A 23,762-nucleotide genomic window follows, 5' to 3' on the forward strand; every position below is an offset into this window, starting at 1 on the left:
AGTATTCATTAAGAAACAGAAATGTCCCCATCAATCCAATCCAGAAGAGAAAGGAAGGTCCAGCATCTAAGAATGAGCCATCGGTTGCACCAAATAAAGGAAAAGAAGTTGCTGATCCTATGCCTAACAAATCTCCATCAGCAAATGAACGAGTCAATCAACCCATTGTACCGAAAGATAAAGCTCAAAAGAAAGAGGTTCCAGCCAAAGAGGTAGAGAAGACTTCCACTTTTAGTTTAGGAAATGAAATTTCTGAATTGAAGGTATCCATTCCCTTGACAGAGCTGATGAGGAACAACGGTTATAGAGGTCAGGTTTCCAAAATTTTGAATTTTGATCCAATGTCTGATATGGTGAGTGTAGAAGATGATCAACCTGAACTGATTTTTGGACCAGCATTGAATAGTGAGTCTCTAGACAGTGATGTGCCTCCTTTTTATATCAGTTTGAGAGTGCATGAGTTTGTGTTGCATAATGCTATGTTCGATTCCGGTGCCTCCCACAATATTATGCCGAAGGCTATCATGGAGAAGTTGGGTTTGGACATTACCAGGAAATACCATGATCTCTATTCGTTTGATTCCAGCAGGGTGAGATGTATTGGGCTTATTAAAGACTTGGTAGTCAGTTTGGATCAGATTCCTGCAAAGAACGTTTTGATGGATGTGGTGGTGGCGGATATACCTCCTCGGTTTGGAATGCTTCTTTCCAGATCTTGGGGAGCAAAGATCAAAGGAACTATGCAGCTTGATTTCTCCTATGCGACGATTCCTGTGTTTGGCCAGATGAGAAAACTTTATCGGGAGCAGAAAATGAAATACATGATTACCAGCAAGGAGAAACCAATTAATCATCTGATCAATTATGTACATACAGATTTAGAGTCTTTTGTTTTGTATTCAGATAGTTTCAATGAGATTGATAGTCAGTTAGTTGTAGCAGATGATATTCTAGAAATAGCAGAGAATTTCAGAGAAGTTTTGAAGAAAGAAAGTCAAGAACAGGGCAATACCATTCAACGATCAGAAAAGGATAATGGACAGCAAGTAGTAAAATTATAGCAAATATAATTTCAGCACTTAGAGGAAGAGGAAGATGGCCCGTGGACTATGGATTTTGATGGCGCATTGGGAAATGATGGTGTTGGAATTGGAATTTGGGTACGCAGCCCTTTTTCTGCTCCAAACAAAGTGCCGAGTAATGTGCGGGTATGTTCTTACAAACTTGCTTTTGATTGCTCAAACAATGAAGCTGAGTATGAGGCTTCGATTGCTGGACAGGCTGATCCTAAGAAAGTTGAATGCTAAGAGGATTTTTGTGTATAGCGACTCCGAATTGGTGATTAAGCAAGTTAAAGGCGAATATCAAGAAAAGCATCCTCGGATGCGGGCATACCAAAATGTTGTTCTAGACATTTTGAAGTTGTTTTCAGATTACACATTGACATGTGTGCCTCGTATTCAAAATATTATTGCTGATGAACTTGCTAAGGCAGTGAGTAATTTGAAGATTCCTATGAATTCAAGTAATAAATTTGAAATTCATGTAAAACATCATCTGACTATCCCGGACAATCAGAGATATTGGAAAGTTTTTCAAGATGATGAGGAGATTGATGATTTTCTGCAAAACAAAGGTAAGTTCAAAGATACCTCAATTGACGTACAGCATGATGACGGAAAAGATGATGTGCAAATCAATCAAATGGACGTGTTGTAGCTCAAGGATAATGTGATTCCTAAAGGCTTGATTCCTTTAGAATAATTCTTTGATCATGATGACGTAGCCCGTAAACCAACATTGCAGCCAACAGAGAAGGGAGTCAAAGAGGTGAACATTGGAACAACCGAACATCCGAAGATGGTAAAGCTGTCCAAAACATTGCAACCGAAGGTAAAAGACAAATATATTAGTTTTTTGTCATCTTTTTCCGATGTGTTTGCTTGGGATTATTTTGATTTGAAAACATATGACACCAATATAATTCAGCACACAATTCCTATTAAGCCTAATCAAAAACCTTTCCGACAGAAGTTAAGAAGGCTTAATCCAAAATTGTTGCCATCAATTGAGAAGGCGATAAATAGTTTGTACAAATCAGGAATCATTATTCCCATCCATTTTTCTGATTGGATATCTAATTTGGTGCCCGTACGAAAGAAGACAGGTGAGATTTGTTTGTGCATTGATTTTCGAAATCTCAACAAAGTTTCATTGAAGGATAATTATCCACTGCCAAAAATGGATCACATACTTCAGTGAGTAGTTGGAGCATCTTGCATGTCACTACTCGATGGATATTCCAGATATAACCAAATTTTAGTCCATGAAGATGACCGAGACAAAACAGCATTCACCACTCCGTGGGGGACATTTCATTACGCAAAAATGCCTTTCGGTTTGAAGAACGCGGGTGCCACTTTTCAGCGGGCAATGGACTTGGCTTTCAAAAATGAGAAGGATGTCTTCTTGGTTGTGTACCTTGATGATTTGATCGTGTTTTCCAAATCAGATGAAGAACACTTGTATCATTTGAAAATTGTCTTTCAAAAGTGCATAAAATATGGTGTGTCGCTGAATCCTAAGAAGAGCTTGTTTGCCATGGATGAAGGAAAACTACTTGGGCACATTATCTCAAAGGATGGCATCCGTATTGATCCAGCACGTGTGGAAGCAATTCCGCAAATTGACTTGCCTCGGAATAGGAAGGAGATTCAATCGTTTAATTGTAAGATGAATTTTCTGCGCCGCTTTGTTCCTAATCTTGTTGAACATCTAAGGGAGATTACAAACATGCCTAAGAAGTACAGCCAAGTGATGTGGATGGAAGAGGCTGTAAAATCTTTCAATTTAGTAAAATTGGCTCTTTCTTTAGCTCTGGTTCTAATCAGCCCGGATTATACTCAGGATTTTATATTGTTTTCATTTGCTTCGGAGCATACTATGGCAGCTGTGTTAATGCAGAAAAAAGATGAGCATGAGAGACCCATTGCTTTCTTTAGCCAAACTATAAGAGATGTTGCTTTGAAATACAAAATTATTGAGAAGCAAGCTCTTGCACTTGTAAAAGCACTGAAAGATTTCTGTGTGTACATTCTGCATTCCCATATTTTAGCTTATGTTCCTAACGTTGCTGTCAAAGATGTTTTGGTCCAGACAGATCCTGAAGGAAGACGTGGCAAGTGGATAGCAGCTTTGTTGGAGTATGATGTGGAGATAAGGCCCACAAATCTTGTTAAAGGGCATGGATTGGCGAAGTTGATGGCTGAATCAAATCTGCACATCTTAGACATAAATCTGATCGCTGCTATGTCCAATGAAAATGAGGAAGGTTTTTCACTTCAGGTATCAGAAATGTTTGTTCTTTCTCCATGGTATTCAGATATCATATATGTCCTTCAAAATTTGTTCGTGCCACCTGGTATGGCTAGAAACAAAGCTAGAACTCTTAAGTTAAAGGCTGCTAAGTTTTGTATTTTGAATTCTACACTTTATTGGAAAGATCCTGGTGGCGTTTTGTTAAATTGTTTGGTGGAAGAAGAAGCGAAGCAGATCATGGAGGATTTCCATAAAGGAGATTGTGGTGATCACCTTTTTTGGAAAACAACGGCAAATAAAATTCTGAGGGTTGGATACTATTGGCCGACATTGTTTGCTGATGTGTTCAAGACTGTCAAGAGCTATCATAACTATCAGATTTTTGAAGGAAAGTAGAAATTACAGCCTTTGCCGCTTAAGCCCATTGAGGTGAGTGCCCCTTTAGTGGGGGTTGGATTTCATTGGTGAAATTCATCCCGCTTCTTCAGGTCAGCATAGATGGATCCTCATGGCGACAAATTATTTCACGAAGTAGATCGAAGCAATTCCCACTAGGCAAGCTACGGATGCGGTAATAATTTCATTCCTTGAGAATAATATTTTGTCTCGTTTTGGTTGCCCAAATATGCTAATCACTGATAATGCAGCAGCTTTCAAGTCAAAAAGGATGGTTGAGTTTTGTAGTAAATATCATATTACTTTGGGGCACTCAACCGCTTATCATCCACAAGGCAATGGATTGGTGGAGTCTTCCAACAAATCTTTGGTTAATATCATTAAGAAGATGCTGGAAATCAACAAGAAGAGTTGGCATAAGAAGTTGGTCCATGCACTTTGGGCAGACTGTGTGAGTCAGAAGAAATCCATTGGTATGTCCCCCTTTGAGTTAGTTTATGGAGTTGATACAGTGTTCCCTACCTCTCTTGCAGCTCCGGTAGTCAAACTTCTTCAAGAGGCTAGTAGTGAAGAGGATCCACTGCATAGAAGACTAAATCAAATGATCCACTTGCAGCAGACACTAGAAGATGTTTTTCAAAACACATTCAAGTTGCAGGAGAGAATTAAAAAGATTTATGACAGAAAAGCAAAGGCAGACACATTTCAGTTGGATAATGTGGTTCTAAAGTGGGATGCAAGGAATGAAGAAAAGGGAAAGCACGGTAAGTTTGAAAATCTCTGGAAAGGTCCTTTTAAAATTGCAGCAAACCAGGGTCAAAATTCCTTTCTTCTGAAGGAGATGAACGGGGAAGATTGTCCAGGAGGGCCAGTCAATGGTCGGCTGCTCAAATGGTACCATTTCTGAGTTATTTCTGTTGTTTTCATTGTCATTGTAAATACCATTTTATTTCAGTTTCATTGCAAGTGTGTGCTAGACCTTTTCTTCAGTCTGGGGCCTGAAGTGAAGGCTATAATTCTGAAGAAATATTTCAGTTTTGAGTTCAGTTTGTCCAGTCAGTTTTTCAGTCATTATAGTTTCATCATCGAGTCGTTTTGAGTCAAGTTTCAGTCAAATAAATTGAGTCAGAGTCTTGTATTGTTTTTCGAAATAATGACTCCATAGCCCAATGGACGAAGGCACTGTCTAGCTCTTCCAGAGATCTGCCGTTCTTGGCACCTCCAAGGAGCTACCATCCCCATTGGAGCCAATGTTAGAGTCAGTCTGGTCATCCCTCCGTCAGAGATCAAAACTCTTTTTGCATTTCATTTTTAGGTGTCTCGCTCATTTCACTCAGTTGCATTCCACTAGGGTCATGCCATAAACTCTGTTGGAAGGGCTTTTGTCATTCATCCTCCTCATGCTTTGCACTACTAGCTCAGGTCTATTCATCAAAATCTTGTTTTCATGTCTTTTGACCAGCAAGAATTATTTTCAGTCACTAGGTCTAGGGTTTCACAAAATGTGTCTTCATAATGTCCAATAAAGTTAGCAGGCCAGAGGGAGGTTCTTTCAAAGTTGTCATTTAAAGATTTTCATCATCATATGGATGGATTATGACTCTTCTTCAAAACTCTGTTTTGAAGAAAAGTCAAACATTTAGACCTTTTGTAATAATTTTCAATGTTTTTGGTTTTTCAAATCTTCAAGCGCAGCCCTGGTCTCCTTTGCCAAATTCCATGTCAGCTATTCCTGCAAAAAATTGCCAAGAATTTCATCATTTCAACCAAAAAAATCAAGGAGGAAACAAAAGACAGAGTTGTATTGATTGTGAAAAAGTGCCAATTTCAAAACATTACAAAATGGGGTTTTGAAGAACCAAAAATCAAATCAATGTCTTTATAAATGTTTTTCCATGAAGATCAATGTCATTCTGCATGCCAAGGTCAAAGAAAAGCATTTCAAAGTGAATTGGGCGAGCAAGTGTCTCTTTTGGGGTGAAATTGCTTGCAGCTAGTCGACACGGCGTACAGAACAGGTGGCGTGGCGCACTGGAAGCGCACGACACACTGGAAGCGCACGGTGCACTGGGAGAAATTGTCCAGTGTTATGCTGAACGGGCGCGGAACACTGGGAGCATGTGGCGCGACGCATGTTAGAGTCGGTCTGGTTAGCCCTCTGTCAGAGATCAAAGCTCTTCGTGCATTTCAAATTTTAGGTGTCCCGCTCCATCCACTCAGCTTCATTTCGCTAGGGACATGCCATGATCTGATGGAGATAGTCATGCTGGTCATTTTCCCTCATCTCTGGCCCCTGTCGGTTCAGGTCTCTGTACATAATCACTGAAATTTCATGATAGTCAAGGTCTAGCCATATTACAGGACAAAGTCATTTTTATTGTTGGTTCTAGGAAATCATCAATGTGGTCTTTGAAAAAATGGCCAGAGGGAGATCTTATACAACTATGGTTCAAGAAAGCATCATCATCACCTGAAGAGACATCGACTCTTCTTCAAATCTCTGTTTTGAAGAAAAGTCAAACAAGGTCAACTATGACAAAATTTTCCAAAAATTCGACAGTTGACATTTTCAGATGCAGTCATGGATTTCAAAGCCAGAGGCCCAGTTACATAGTCCCCGCAAAGAAATGCCGAAAATTTTATCATGAGAGCCAAAATTTAAAAGAAAAAGGAAAAAAGCAGAGTGTTTTAAAGTCAACAAAAAGTGCAAAACATAAACATTATAAAGTGGGTTTGCAAAGAAGAAAAAATCAAACTCACCTCTCCCTAGCCTATATATACATGTTATGGCCCAAAACAAAAATCATTTGTGCTTTGGCAAGCTTGGAGAGAAATTAGAAAAGTGAGAAAGCAAATTCATGAGGGTTTGAGTGGAGGAGAGCCGGTTTCCAGAGGGCGCGGCGCATACACAAGGGCGTGCGGCGCACATGGACGGCGCGACGCATTGGTAGCCAACCCACAGTGAAAAACCAACAAGGGTGCGATGCACTCAGGGTGCGCGGCGCACTGGGCTTGGCGCGCGATGCACACAGCCAGGTGCCTAAAAAACATTGCAATTCATCTCAAATCTCGGCGAAGTCAGCGAATCAAGAGGTAGGCCATGATCGACACCTCTTCTCCATCACTTTTCTCATTAATATGAGGTTTTTAAGATGCCTGATGGTACCCAAAATCACAATGGACATCCATGGAAAAATCACCAAGGAAAACGAAAAATGGGGTCGCAAAAAGAGATGATGAGCACCAAGGTTTTGCTCCCCTCCCCTTGTCCCCTCATTCCTCATCATTTTCACCTCCATTCCATCATGTTCCCCAAAGCAACCACCCTAAAATCGACCTAAAGCCCTCTCCCTTGTTTTCCAAGGAAGCGTAGGGTGAAGTTACAGTGCGCGGCGCACACACAAGGTGGCGCGGCGCACTCAGGGCGCGCGTCGCACTGGGAGCCTGGCCACAGTGTTAACACTGCACTGGCGCGGCGCACTGGGCAAAGCGCGTGGCGCACAGGCCTGTGAGCCTAAAAAAGCACCGAATCACCCAAAATTTTTGGAATTGGCTCTGAAAATTGCAAAGGTGGCCCTAGATACCTTCACCACTGATCCTAAACTCAAAGAAAAATGTGATGTTGGTGACCATGAAATCGAAAGGCAAATTTTTTTAAGCAAACACAAAATGGCACAAAGAATTGGAAAAAAGCTAGGGTTTTGCTACATTAATACAATTGCTAAATAAGCTCTTATCCTACCTTGATCAGCTAATTTCCCTGTAGCATTTTCCCCTTACCATCACCCTAGCTATATTGCAATCATATCTATTTGTCCCATTTATTCCTATAGCTAAGAATATCCCAAACCCTACCCCATCAAAACCATACCCCAAACACTCCCAAATCCCTGATAAATTTCTCCTTTAAACCCCTATTCCCCTTTTCATCATTCCCCTCCTAACATTCCCCTGTTTTATTGTCCCCTTGGTAACAGATTTTCAGAGCATTCATCAGTGTCATTGGATTCAAAGGGCAGCATTAAACTCAGGGTACAAGCAGCAGTGATGGCATCAGAAAATTCATCAGATTATGAGGGGGATACGCACAGTGACACATCTTCAGGAGAGAGGGCCCATAGGAGACATCATCGGAGTGGCAAACATCTCAGAGACGAGCCCAACATCCTCACAGAGCTACAGGCATGCCCACTTGCCATGTCCTGTTTCCAGCACTTGGCATGTTATGAAATTTTGCCAAAGGGTGGCAAATGTCAAAGTACATCATGAATTGGCCCGCCTTTTCACACTTCATCTATAGGGAGGCCAATCTGTACTGGCTGGGGTCACTTTCACCTTGACACCAGAGGCTATATCAGTGGCAATAGGGATACCAAACGTTGGAGAGTAGTGGCATAAGAAGAAGAAAGTGGAAAGGCATCACTATGAGCCTTACATTAATAACAACTGCTTGAGCCAGCTCACTAGAGTTTTTCCATTCAGATTTTTGAGGGATGAGTATGCCCCACTCAAGAGATTGATCATGAAATATTTCAGTTGCGAGGGGAGGTTTTCTCGCCTTTATACTTATCACATCCGCTTGCTCATGCACTTCACCAGGGTGAAGATGTTGAGCCTCCCATTTTTCATCTCCAACAGCATTGAGAAGATGAAAAACTTCATGCAGCGCAAGACCCCACGACAGCAGCTAAACAGTGTCTATCATTTTTCTCTCATCCGGATTTTGGTGGACCATCAGTTGGGATTGCAGGGTATTGCTTGGGAGGACTTCATCTCCCGTGATTTCTTCAGCGCTCCACCGGTGATATCAGAGGCAGAACATGAGGTGGGAGGTCCTTCACATCAGTCTGAGCATGAGATGGGAGGTCCTTCATATCAGTTTGAGCCTGAGATGGGGAGTCCTTCACATCAGTTTGAGAGTCATGAGACTGCCACCATGCCAGTTTTCATCACATATCAGAGAGGCTATCCGAAAGGCACCAGACCGTTGTTTGCAGCAGCAAAGCGAGTGTTATCTCCACCCGGGGTGGAAGGGGCCTCACTTCCGCCATCAGCATCACAGGAGCAGGGTAAGGGCAAGGAGCCAGTGCAGGAGGAAGGGCCATCAGGTGAGCAAGAAACCGAGTTTGTTCTCCTCCAGGATGATGAGCCAGATGCAGAACCCACCAATGAGGAGCTTATAGAGATCATCAAGGAGCAGCAATCAGAGATTGAAGACTTGACCATTGATCTAGAAAGGGCCAAGTGGAACATGAACTACCTGGAGTGGAGAAAAAAATAGTTGGAGGACCAATAGACGATCATGGAGCTGCAGAACATCCGTGAGCAGTGCCAAGTTGCTCAAAGAAGAAGGGTTCCGCTCACCTCTTTGGAGCAAGAAATCGATGAAGACCGGGAGTCCAACCTTGAGAGAGTCAACATGCATTTGGAGAGGCTGTTGGACAAAGAAAATAGGGAGAAAGACATGCTGAGGTGCATGACCCATCACTACCAGGCACACAACATGAGTTCCAAAGCAAGAATCAGGAGCCTAAAGGCAAAATTGAGCAAAGCGAGAAAACAGGCAAAAGAGGCAAAGGAGGCAAAGGAGCAAGATCGGCTTCGAATCTTGGCTGAGGCTTCCTTGGAACAACAAAGCACTTGATAGGGAACCTCCAACCCAAATTCCAAAAAATTTGAGCAAATTTTGGTCACAAGCAAAATTTTTGGGCACAAAACAGGAAATTCCTCCCTGTGCGCCGTGCCACTGGCGCGACGCTAAAATTCTCGAGTTCCAATGGAGAAATTGCTTGCATATTCAGATTCAGCATCAAAAAATACGTCCACTGGTGTCCGGGCAAGAAATTTTGACAAGTTTTGGGTCTCCTAAAGGTCAAAAAACAGCCAAAAATGGCCTCTCTGCCACTTTTTGGACACACAGAAAGCAGTATTGGGAGAATGAAGTTTTGGAGGGGAAAATGAGCTTCAAATTGAGAAATTCTAGTTGGGTTGGAAGGGAGACAGGACAGGCTTTCCAAAAATCCCACTTGGGCACATTTTGGACACCTGCAAGTGCCCCAAAATAGGCTCCAAAGTGGCACGACGCACAAGGAATTTGGCGCGACGCACAGGGGAAAAAACGGCCAAATTGCTCCCGTTTCGCGAAATTTCGGGTCGCGACTTCTCCAAGTGGGCCTGATCATCTACTCTTCGGTTTTTTAGCACCAAGGGTGGCTTTTAAAGACTTTTATCTCCAGGTGGGCATCTATCCAAGTGGCAAAAGAATACAAAGGGTCACCCCAGCCAAATGGCATGCTTGAGAGCGCTGCACCTGTAGCTGATGGTTGGCTCTCCATCTCCTTTTCGAAATGATTTGAGTAACTTCCCAACCCCTGGGCGTTCCATCTCTTCTCTACACTTTCTATATATTGTAAGCAAGTTATTTGCAAAGGGTTGGCTGGCTTGTAACTTCTGGGAGACTGTGGGAAAGAAACTCTGTTTCTGCACTGTGTATTTTTGACAGAGAGTTAATGAAAGGCAGCGGCTCTGTTTCATGAGATTCTTGTGGTTGTGAGTGTGGAAAATGTGTTCTTATGTTCCATATGTATCTTGTTATGTTTCATAATTCATTTCACGTTTCATTTCAGTGAAATTTTCTAAGTGAGATTAGGTAGAATTCAATTTATATTGCTCTGCCTGTGGGAAAATTTCATGTGCAGTGTTATTCTTCTGTTGAAAAGGATTCATGCGACCATGCCCTTTTCACTATCTTCAACAATCTTTCCATTCCGCATCACCTTAAGTTGAAATTGTTGCGCTTCTCGCCTACCTTGCCTTACGGAATAATCTGTGCCTTCATTCTCAATTCTCTGTTCTTTGCTAAACGCCAGTCCCATATGCATCCCACAAGCTCGGCCACTTTCAAAAATCTTTTCCAAAATCCTTTTTCACTTACTAGCCTAAGGTAAATATCACATTGCAAGTCATCTCAGACCATTTTACCTATCCATTCGCTGAGCGTTACTTGGAGAGAGCCCTCTCCTTCTCTGGTAGGGCTAGCTACCAAACTGAGCGTGGTTTGTGGTTACCCTAATTTTTGCCTTCCTTCAGCTTGAGGCATATTTAGGCGATAACATAGTGGCGACTCCACTGGGGACTTAAGTTGAAAATCAAATCCCCTTGTTTCATAAGAATTCTAGGCTTCCGGATGATGAGCTTAGGATTGGAAAGGCTGAGTAAGTTGGTTGTGTCCCGTAATTCCTCTCAATAGCACGCTGGCTTCAAGACGATACACCAGAGCGAATCCGGACCCGGACCCTCCTCACATTTATGAAAATCCAAATTTGATCCCAAGACTCCTTCGTCAAGAAAGCACCATAACCCCCGTGTTCAAATCCCATTCATGTCCTGACATTTTTTAGTATCTTGAGGAGCTTGAGTTTGACGAACGGTTTGAGATATCATTGTTTGAATCTAAATCTAAAAAGGTTGTTGATTACACCGTCCCCGATCCGCAATTTCTTGTAGACCTTGAGACGGAAAGAGCTAATAGATTAATCGATAACTACATTGCCACACAGCCCCAAACTCCAAGTGCAAGCCCCTTGCAAACTGTGCACACTCCTCCAACACCTCCAAGGCCAAATCCACCGAGAATGATGGCTACCCGTTTTGCTCCCATTGTTCTGCCCCAAGTCCTAGATGACATGCCAAATGACTATCAAAGTAAAATCCCATTTTTTGATGGCACTCCTAACAGCATTACATCTCAACAAAATGTGGATAAAATGGCAGATTTCTATGAACTTCATGAGATCGGTGCGGAGAACGTGGCAATGAGGCTCTTTGTACAAACATTTGCAGGTGATGTGAGGAAATGGTTTATAGGTTTGACGGCTACAAGCATCACCACCTTGGCTGAGCTACAAAGAAAATTTTTGAACAGATGGGAAGTCAAAAAGAATCCCCTTTAAATTCTGGCCGAGTATGAACAAATCAAGCGGAATGCCAGTGAGTCGGTCCAAGATTATTGTGTTAGATTTAATGCAGTCTACAACGATATCCCAGACCATCTAAAGCCACCTGTGGGAATAGCAATGATGAAATTTCCGGATGGTTTCGATGCTGACATGGCGTACCAATTGAGAGACAGAGAACCAACTACAATGGAAGATATGCAGAAAATTGCAGTCAGCGTTGAGGCTAACCTGTTGTCCAAAAAAGCAAGAGCGAAAGTAGAGAAGAAAACTATGGTGAAAGAAGAATCTTCTTCAATGGATCAGCTGCTCAAGAAGGTAGAACAGATGCTTAAAAGGGTAAAACTTGACAAGCCAGAGCTACAAGTTAGGAATCCTAACTTTCGTGGCCAACAACATCCACAATATAGAATTAGACAAAGAGATCAGCGGACTCAAGAGCAGACAGCACAACAGCCGGTACAAACACCTTTGCAGCAAAATTTTGTGCATGGACCAGAATCAGATGAGGAAAGGAATGTAATAGGTGAGGAAAACCTTCTTTTTACTCCAGTTGAGCTACCTACTTACATCACCGAAGAAGAAGAATGTGCAGTGAATTCAGCTACACACCAAGACACCGATTTTATCCTAGCTAACGAAACCGTGTTGGAAGAAGAGTCAGAAGAATATCAAAGGGGGTATATGAATGCTTTGTCCACACAACAACAGCGATATTCCCTTCGAAACAGAGATGTACCGGCTAAACAAATTCAGAAAAAGAAGGAGGATGAAACAACAAATAAGGATCTATCAGCTACACAGAGAAAGGGAAAGGAGGCGGTTGTTCCGGACAACAGCAAATCGAAATCAGCAGAACAATCATAGCAACCAGCCACCTCAAAAGAGAAGGAAAGGAAAGAGATCCCAGTCAAAGAGGTAGAAAGAACTCCCGCTTTCAGCCTAGAGAATGAGATTTCTAAGCTAAAGGTATCCATCCCTTTGACTGAAATCATGAAGAACAGTAGCTATAGAGGACAGATTTCTAAAATGTTGAATTTGGACCCAATGTCTGACATGGTAAACGTGGAAGATGATCAGCGTGAAATGATTTTTGGGCCAGCAACAAATGGTGAGTCTCCTGAGAGCGAGGTACCACCCTTCTATATCAGTTTACGATTGCATGACTTTGTACTACACAATGCCATGTTCGATTTCGGAGCCTCTCATAATCTCATGCCCAAGGCTATCATGGATAAGCTTGGTCTAGACATCACCCGCCAATATCATGATCTCTATTCATTCGACTCCAGTAGAGCAAGATGCATAGGGCTCATCAAAGACTTAGTTGTGAGTCTAGATCAGCTTCCTATGAAAAATGTTCTGATGGATGTAGTGGTAGCAGACATTCCTCCAAGGTTTGGTATGCTTCTTTCCAAGTCTTGGGTGGCAAAATTGAAGGGGACACTACAGCTGGATTTCTCCTATGTGACAATCCCAGTGTTTGGACAGATGAGGAAATTATATCGGGAACAAAAGATGAAGTATATGATCACAAGCAAGGAGAAACCGATAAATCATCCGATAAACTATGTACATACAGATTTAGAGTCTTTTGTTTTGTTTTGAGATAGTTTAAATGAAATAGATAGTCAAATGGTAGAAGCAAACGACATTCTAGAGATAACAGAAAATTTTAGAGAGATTTTGAAGAAAGAAAGACAAGAAAAGCAACAAAATATTGGGCAATCAGTTGGAAACGATGGACAACAAATGAACAATGGACAACAAACAAATGATGGACAACAAACTAACAATGGACAACAAAAAGATTTTCAGCACTTGCAAGAAGAAGAAGAAGGCTTATGGACCATGGATTTTGATGGAGCAGTAGGGAATGATGGAGCTAGTATTGGTATTTGGGTACGCAGCCCTTTCTCCGCCCCAAACAAAGTACCTAGCAGCGTGAGAGTTTGCTCCTACAAGTTGGCCTTCGAATGTTCCAATAATGAAGTTGAATATCAAGCTCTGATTGCTGGCCTGAAGATTCTTAGAAAGCTGAATGCAAAGAGGATTTCAGTATATGGCGACTCCGAGTTGGTGATAAAACAGGTCAAAGGTGAGTACCAAGCAAAACATCCTAGGATGCGGGCGTATCGTAATGCAGTTTTGGACATCTTGAAGCTATTTTCCGAATACACCTTGACATGTGTGCCACGAATACAAAATAGTATTGTTAATGCTCTTGCAAAGGCAGCGAGTAGCTTGAATATCCCCATGAACTTCAGCAATAAATTTGAAATCCAAGTCAAGCATCATCCAACCATTCTAGACAATCAATGACATTGGCAAGTGTTCCAAGATGATGAGGAGATTAAGGATTTTCTGCTCAACAAAGGCAAGTTCAAAGAAACCTTAATCGATGTGGAAAACGATGAGAACAAAGGGAATGGTATAGAAGAAGTACAAATCAATCAAATGGACGTATTGCAGCTGAAGAACAACATCATTCCTAAAGGCTTGATACCCCTAGAAGAACTTTTCGATCAGGATGATGTAGCCCGCAAGCCAACTTTGCAGCCCACGGAGAAAGGTGTAGAAGAAGTCAACATCGGTACAACAGCAAATCCAAAATTGGTAAAATTGTCCAAGACACTACCGCCAAAGATCAAGGACAAATATATCAGTTTGATGGCTTCATTTGCAGATGTATTTGCTTGGGATTATTCTGATTTAAAGACCTATGATACGAACATCATTCAGCACACCATACCTATCAAGCCCAATCAGAAACCATTTAGACAAAAGCTGAGAAGGATCAATCCAAAGTTGCTGCCATCCATCGAAAAAGAGGTAAATAGGTTGTACAAGTCAGGTATCATTGTGCCTATCAGATTTTCAGATTGGATATCTAACTTAGTGCCTGTACGAAAGAAGACCAGTGAGATCTGCCTATGCATTGATTTCAGAAATCTAAACAAGGTCTCATTGAAGGACAACTATCCGCTGCCCAAGATGGACCATATACTTCAGCGAGTAGTGGGGGCATCTCGTATGTCCCTGCTTGATGGTTATTCAGGATATAACCAAATTTCAGTCCATGAAGATGATAGGGATAAGACAACATTCACAACTCCATAGGGAACATTTCACTATGCCAAAATGCCATTCGGTTTGAAGAATGCAGGTGCCACATTTCAGCGTGCAATGGACTTGGCGTTTGCGAATGAGAAGGATGTGTTTTTGGTGGTGTACTTGGATGACTTGATGGTGTTTTCAAAATCTGATGAAGAGCACATGCATCACCTAAAAATTGTCTTTCAAAAATGCAGGAAATATGGTTTGTCACTGAATCCTAAGAAGAGCTTGTTCGCCATGGAGGAAGGAAAATTACTTGGGCATATCATTTCAAAAGATGGCATCTGCATAGACCCAGCACGTGTCCAAGCAATTCAGCAAATCGATCTGCCTAGGAACAAAAAGGAGATACATTCATTCAATGGTAAGATAATTTTTTTGCGTCGCTTTGTGCCTAATCTTGCGGAACACTTGAAAGAAATGACCAACATTCTTAAGAAGGACAGTCAGGTGAAATGGACGAATGAGGCTGTAAAATCTTTCAACTTGGTCAAATTGGCCCTTTCTTCAGCTCCAGTTCTAGTCAGCCCGGATTATACTCAAGATTTCATATTGTTTTCATTTGCTTCTGAGCACACTATGGCAGCGGTATTGTTGCAGAAAAGGGATGATCATGAAAGACCCATTGCATTCTTCAGCAGGGCTATAAGGGATGCAGCTTTGAAGTACAACATCATTGAGAAGCAAGCCCTGGCATTGGTGAAGGCACTGAAAGATTTCTGGGTGTATATCTTACATTCTCACATTCTGGCCTATGTTCCTAATACTACTGTGAAAGATGTTTTAGTGCAGACCGATCCGGAAGGGAGAAGGGGCAAATGGATCACAACCTTGCTTGAATACGATGTGGAGATAAAGCCTACAAAGCTGGTCAAAGGACAGGGATTGGCGAAGCTAATGGCTGAGTCAAATTTGCATGCATTGGACATAAATCTGATCGCTGCCATGTCTGATGAGAAGGATGAAGGAACTTCAGTTCAGGTATCTGAAATTTATGCTTTGTCCCCATGGTATTCTGATATAATCTATGTGCTGAGAAATCTATCACCACCGCCCAGCATGGTTAGAAACAAAGCGAGAACACTTAAATTGAAGGCTGCCAAGTTTTGTATCTTGAATTCTGCACTGTATTGGAAAGATCCCGGTGGCATTTTACTAAATTGTCTGGTGGAAGAGGAGGCAAAGAAAGTCATGGAGGACTTCCATGGAGGAGAGTGTGGTGGACATCTTTTTTGGAAGTCAACAACGAACAAAATCTTGAGAGCAGGGTACTACTGGCCTACTTTGTTTGCTAATGTGAATAAGATGGTAAAGCGCTGTCATAAGTGTCAAATGTTTGGAGGAAAAAAGAAACTACAGCCTTTGCCACTCAAGCCTATCGAAGTGAGTGCTCCATTCCAGCAGTGGGGGTTGGATTTCATTGGGGAAATTCATCCCGCATCTTCCGGACAGCATAGGTGGATCCTTACAGTGACGGACTACTTCACAAAGTGGATTGAGGCATCACCTACCAGACAAGCGATGGACACGGTAACAATCTCATTTCTCGAAAATAACATCTTGTCTCACTTTGGTTGTCCAAACAAAATAATCACTGATAATGCAGCAGCCTTTAAATCAAAAAGGATGGTAGAATTTTGTCATAAATATCATATAATTTTCGGTCATTCAACTACCTATCATCCTCAAGGCAATGGATTGGCGGAATCTTCGAATAAATATTTGGTCAACATCATCAAGAAGCTGTTGGAAATAAATAAGAAGAGCTGGAACAAGAGGCTGGTTCATGCACTTTGGGCAGATCGAATCAGTTAGAAAAAGTCTATTGGTATGTCACCGTTTGAGCTGGTTTATGGTGTGGACACAGTATTTCCCACTTCCCTTGCTGCCCCGGTGGTCAAACTTCTTTAGGAGGCCGGCAGTGAGGAAGATCCCATGCAGAGAAGGCTGAATCAAATGATCCACTTGCAGCAAACAAGAGAAGAAGTTTTCAAAAACACATCCAAGTTGCAGGAGAAGATAAAGAAAATCTATGACAGAAAAGCAAAAGTGGATAAATTTCAGTTGGATGATGTGGTGCTGAAGTGGGATGCAAGGAATGAGGAGAAAGGCAAGCACGGAAAGTTCGAAAATCTATGGAAAGGTCCTTTCAAGATTGCAGCATATAGAGGTCAGAATGCCTTTCTTCTGAAAGAAATGAATGGGGAAGACTGTCCTGGAGGGCCGATCAATGGTCGGCTGCTCAAGCGGTATCATTGTTGATCCATTAACGTTGCTTCCACTGTCATTGTAAATACCATTTTTATTTCAGTTTCTTTTCAGTATGTAAAGTCAGTTTTTGAGTTATTCCAATTGTCAAGTTTGGGTCAATTTCTTGGTTATTCTAGTCTTGTAAATAAGTCAGAGTCTTGTGCTGTTTATCAAATTGATGACTCCATAGCCCAATGGGAAAAAGGCACTGTCTAGCTCCTCCAGAGATCTGCTGTTCTTGGCACCTCCGAGGAGCTACCATCCCCCATTGGAGCCAATGTTAGAGTCGGTCTGGTCAGCCCTCCGTCAGAGATCAAAGCTCTTCGTGCATTTCAAATTTTAGGTGTCCCGCTCCATCCACTCAGCTGCATTTCGCTAGGGACATGCCATGATCTGACGGAGATAGTCATGCTAGTCATCTTCCCTCATCTCTGGCCCCTGCCGGTTCAAGTCTTTGTACATAATCACTGAAATTTCATGATAGTCAAGGTCTGGCCATATTACAGGACAAAGTCATTTTTATTGTTGGGTCTAGGAAATCATCAATGTGGTCTTTGAAAAAATGTCCAGAACAAGTCATGCAGGCCAGAGGGAGATCTTATATAGCTATGGTTCAAGAAAGCATCATCATCACCTGAAGAGACATCGACTCTTCTTCAAAACTCTGTTTTGAAGAAAAGTCAAACAAGGTCAACTATGACAAAATTTTCCAAAAAATCGACAGTTGACATTTTCAGATGCAGTCATGGATTTCAAAGCCAGAGGCCCAGTCACATAGTCCCCGCAAAGAAATGCCGAAAATTTTATCATGAGAGCCAAAATTTCAAAGAAAAAGGGAAAAAGCAGAGTGTTTTAAAGTCAACAAAAAGTGCAAAACATAAACATTATAAAGTGGGTTTGCAAAGAAGAAAAAATCAAACTCACCTCTCCCTAGCCTATATATACATGTTATGGCCCAAAACAAAAATCATTTGTGCTTTGGCAAGCTTGGAGAGAAATTAGAAAAGTGAGAAAGCAAATTCATGAGGGTTTGAGTGGAGGAGAGCCAGTTTCCAAAGGGCGCGGCGCATACACCAGGGCGCGCGATGCACACGGAGGGCGCGATGCACCGGCAGCCAACCCACAGTGAAAAACCAACAAGGGTGCGACGCACTCAGGGCGCACGGCGCACTGGGCTTGGCGCGCGACGCACACAGCCAAGTGCCTAAAAAACATTGCAATTCATCTCAAATCTCGGCGAAGTCAGCGAATCAAGAGGTAGGCCATGATCGACACCTCTTCTCCATCACTTTTGTCATTAATATGAGGTTTGTAAGATGTCTGATGGTACCCAAAAGCACAATGGACATCCATGGAAAAATCACCAAGGAAAATGAAAAATGGGGTCGCAAAAAGTGATGATGAGCACCAAGGTTTTGCTCCCCTCCCCTTGTCCCCTCATTCCTCATCATTTTCACCTCCATTCCATCATGTTCCCCAAAGCAACCACCCTAAAATTGACCTAAAGCCCTCTCCCCTGTTTTCCAAGCAAGCGTAGGGTGAAGTTACAGTGCACGGCGCACTCAGGGCACGCGGCGCACTGGGAGCCCGGCCACAGTGTTAACACTACACTGGCGCGGCGCATACTCGGCGCGCGGTGCACTGGGCAAAGAGCATGGCGCACAGGCCTGTGAGCCTAAAAAAGCACCGAATCGCCCAAAATTTTTCGAATTGGCTCTTAAAATTGCAAAGGTGGCCCTAGATACCTTCACCATTGATCCTAAACTCAAAGAAAAATGTGATGTTGGTGCCATGAAATCGAAAGGCAAATTTTTTTAAGCAAACACAAAATGGCACAAAGAATGGCAAAAAAGCTAGGGTTTTGCTACAGTAATACAATTGCTAAATAAGGTCTTATCCTACCTTGATCAGCTAATTTCCCTGTAGCATTTTCCCCTTACCATCACCCTAGCTATATTGCAATCATATCTATTTGTCCCCTTTATTCCTATAGCTAAGAATATCCCAAACCCTACCCCATCAAAACCATACCCCAAACACTCCCAAATCCCTGATAAATTTCTCCTTTAAACCCCTATTCCCCTTTTCATCATTCCCCTCCTAACACTCCCCTGTTTTATTGTCCCCTTGGTAAACAGATTTTCATAGCATTCATCAGTGTCATTGGATTCAAAGGGCAACATTAAACTCAGGGTACAAGCAGTAGTGATGGCATCAGAAAATTCATTAGATTATGAGGGGGATACACACAGTGACACATCTTCAGGAGAGAGGGCCCATAGGAGACATTTCAGAGACGAGCCCAACACCCTCATAGAGCTACAGGTATGCCCACTTGCCATGTCTTGTTTCCAGCACTTGGCATGTTATGAAATTTTGCCAAAGGGTGGCAAATGTCAGGGTACATCATGAGTTGGCCCGCCTTTTCGCACTTCATCTACAGGGAGGCCAATCTGTGCTAGCTGGGGTCACTTCCACCTTGACACCGGAGGCTATATCAATGGCAACAGGGATACCAAACGTTGGAGAGCAGTGGCATAAGAAGAAGAAAGTGGAGAGTCATCACTATGAGCCTTACATCAAGAACAGTTGCTTGAGCCAGCTCACTAGAGTTTTTCCATTCAGATTTTTGAGGGATGAGTATGCCCCACTCATGATATTGATCATGAAATATTTCAGTTGCGAGGGGAGGTTTTCTCGCCTTTATGCTTATCACACCCGCTTGCTTATGCACTTCACCAGGGTGAAGATGATGAGCCTCCCATTTTTCATTTGCAACAACATTGAGAAGATGAAAAACTTCATGCAGCGCAAGACCCCACGATAGCAGCTAAACCACCAGTTGGGATTGCAGGGTATTACTTGGGAGGACTTCATCTCCCATGATTTCTTCAGCGCTCCACCAGTGATATCAGAGGCAGAACATGAGGTGGGAGGTCCTTCACATCAGTCTGAGCATGAGCTGGGAGGTCCTTCATATCAGTTTGAGCCTGAGATGGGGAGTCCTTCACATCAGTTTGAGAGTCATGAGACTGCCACCATGCCAGTTTTCATCACATATCAGAGAGGCTATCCGAAAGGCACCAGACCGTTGTTTGCAGCAGCAAAGCGAGTGTTATCTCCACCCGGGTGGAAGGGGCCTCGCTTCCGCCATCAGCATCACAGGAGCAGGGTAAGGGAAAGGAGCCAGTGCAGGAGGAAGGGCTATCAGCTGAGCAAGAAACCGAGTTTGTTCTCCTCCAGGATGATGAGCCAGATGCAGAACCCACCAATGAGGAGATTATAGAGATCATCAAGGAGCAGCAATCAAAGATTGAATACTTGACCATTGATCTAGAAAGGGCCAAGTGGAACATGAACTACCTGGAGCGGAGAAACTAACAGCTAGAGGACCAACAGATGATCATGGAGCTGCAGAACATCCGTGAGCAGCGCCAAGTTGCTCAAAGAAGAAGGGTTCCGCTCACCTCTTTGGAGCAAGAAATCGATGAAGACCGGGAGTCCAACCTTGAGAGAGTCAACATGCATTTGGAGAGGCTATTGGATAAAGCAAACAGGGAGAAAGACATGCTGAGGTGCATGACCCATCACTACTAGGTACGCAACATGAGTTCCAAAGCAAGAATCAGGAGCCTAAAGGCAAAATTGAGCAAAGCGAGAAAAGAGGCAAAAGAGGCAAAGGAGGCAAAGGAGCAAGATCGGCTTTGAATCTTGGTTGAGGCTTCCTTGGCACAATAAAGCACTTCATAGGGAACCTCCATCCCAAATTCAAAAAAATTGGGCAAATTTTGGTCACAGGCAAAATTTTTGGGCACAAAACAGGAGATTCCTCCCTATGCGCCGTGCCACTGGCGCGACGCTAAAATTCTAGAGCTCCAATGGAGAAACCTCTTGCATATTCAGATTTAGCATCGAAAAATACATCTATTAGTGTCTGGGAAAGAAATTTTGACAAGTTTTGGGTCTCCTAAAGGTCAAAAAACACCCAAAAATGGCCTCTCTACCACTTTTTGGACACACAGAAAGCAGTCTTGGGAGAATGAAGTTTTGGAGGGGAAAATGAGCTTCAAATTCAGAAATTCCAGTTGGGTTGGAAAGTAGATAGGACAGGATTTCCAACAAGCCCACTTGGGCACATTTTGGACACCTGCAAGTGCCCCAAAATAGGCTCCAAAGTGGCACGACGCACAGGGAATTTGGCGCGGCGCACAGGGGAAAAAACGGCCAAATTGCTCCCGTTTCGCGAAATTTCGGGTCGCGACTTCTCCAAGTGGGCCTGGTCATCTACTCTTCGGTTTTTTGGCACCAAGGGCGGATTTTAAAGACTTTTCTCTCCAGGTGGGCATCTATCCAAGTGGAAAAAGAATACAAAGGGTCACCCCAGCCAAATGGCATGCTTGAGAGCGCTGCACCTATAGCTGATGGTTGGCTCTCCATCTCCTTTTCGAAATGATTTGAGTAACTTCCCAACCCTTGGGCGTTCCATCTCTTCTCTACACTTTCTATATATTGTAAGCAAGTTATTTTCAAAGGGTTGGATGGCTTGTAACTTTTGGGAGACTGTGGGAAAGAAACTTTGTTTCTGCACTGTGTATTTTTGACAGAGAGTTAATGAAAGGCAGCGGCTCTATTTCATGAGATTCTTGTCATTGTGAGTGTGGAAAATGTGTTCTTATGTTCCATATGTATCTTTTTATGTTTCATAATTCATTTCATGTTTCATTTCAGTGAAATTTTCTAAGTGAGATTAGGTAGAATTCAATTTATATTGCTCTGCCTGTGGGAAAATTTCATGTGCAGTGTTATTCTTCTGTTGAAAAGGATTCATGCGACCATGCCCTTTTCACTATCTTTGGAAATCTTTCCATTCCATGTCACCTTAAGTTGAAATTGCTGCGCTTCCCGCCTACCTTGCCTCATGGAATAATCTGTGCCTTCATTCTCAATTCTCTGTTCTTTGCTAAGCGCCAGTCCCATATACATCCCAGAAGCTCGACCACTTTCAAAAATCTTTTCCAAAATCCTTTTTCACTTACTAGACTAAGGTAAATATCGCATTGCAAGTCATCTCAGACCATTTTGCATATCCATTCACTGAGCGTGACTCGGAGAGAGCCCTCTCTTGCTCTGGTAGGGCTAGCTACCAGACTGAGCGTGGTTTGTGGTTACCCTAATTTTTTCCTTCCTTCAGCCTGAGGCAGATTTAGGCGATAACAGCGCATACACCTAAAAGCCCGAAATTGTTTCAAATTTCACCAATTTTCTCATAACTTGCGTGGATTTTCCAAGTAGTGTTGCTATTTTGATATTTCATCCAGTTTTGTGATTAGTGATGGTGGTTTATGGATGACAATGGGTGAACACATATATCAAACGCTCCTTCTAGAAACATAAGCAAACTTGCTGCCAGGGTTTCAGAACTCACTGTTTTGCCACCAAAATCATTTCTCCTTCCCATTGTTCCCTTGTATTTACCAATCCCTAATTCCATATCACCTAAGTTCATTATTCCCTTCTCCTACATGCTCTCTCCCAAATCCTCCAACCTCACACCTCAAACCCTATACAACAATCCCAAACCCTAAACCCTATTCCCATACATAAATCCCTCAAACGCTCTGCCATATTTCCCTATCAAATTTCTCCCAATAATTCCCATTCCTCACTATTATTTCCACTTCCTAATAGTCCCTCTTTCATTTGTTTTTTCGCTTTGCTGGCAGACTTTGCACTCTAAAGAGCAGTTAAATAGTTTTCATACATTAACATCTTCATCTTCAAGGCAATTTGAAAAAACAGCAGTCATGGTATCTGAGCATTCATCGGACTATGAAGTGGAAACCCAAAGTGAATCACCCTTGGAAGAACAGGCACCCCGTAGGCCTCATAAAGGTGGCAGACATGTTAGAGAGGAACCGACCACCCTTACAGAATTGCAGGCCTGTCCTCTTGGCATGTTTTTCTTTTAGCATCAGTCATGCTATGAGTTTTTTCAAAAGGTGGCTAGTGTTCAATTTCATCATGAGTTGGCTCGTCTTTTTGTGCTGCACTTACATGGATATCAAGCTACCTTAGCCGGTGTCACCTTCATCCTTACACCAGAATCTGTCTCATTAGCAATCGGCATACCGAACATTGGAGAACCATGGCACAAGAAACATAAGATTGACCGGCAACATTATGAGCCATACATTAAAACCAGTTTCTTGAGGCAGCTCAAGAGAGTGTTCCCATTCCAATATCTGAAAGATGAATATGCTCCACTAATGAAGTTGATCATGAAATATTTCAGATGTGAGGGATGGTTATCTCGTCTCTATGCTTATCACATTAGGTTGCTGATGCATTTCACCAGGGTACAGATGATGAACATTCCGTATTTATTTTGTTGGAACATAGAGAGGATGACCACACTTGTGCAGCATAAAACCCCTTAGCAGCAACTTAACAATGTCTATCATTTTGCTCTTATTAAGATTTTGGTGGTTCATCGGCTTGGAGTACAGGGTATCACTTGGGATGATTTCATCTCTCGTGACTTCTTCAGAGCTTCATGGGGATTATCAAAGGTTAAGCATGAAGGTGGACCTTCTCATCAGTATGAGTGCCATGAGACCACTAGTGTGCCGGTATTCATCACATATCAGAGAGGCACCAGACATTTTTTTGCAGCGGCAAAGCAAGTGTTATCTACACCCCGGGTGGCAGGGGCCTCGCTTCCTCCAT

This window comes from Pinus tabuliformis, chromosome 2_2 (genome assembly GCF_031772625.1).
Source record: "Pinus tabuliformis cultivar Carrire ecotype Pingquan chromosome 2_2, CPIR1, whole genome shotgun sequence".
In the NCBI taxonomy this organism is placed as follows: domain Eukaryota; kingdom Viridiplantae; phylum Streptophyta; class Pinopsida; order Pinales; family Pinaceae; genus Pinus; species Pinus tabuliformis.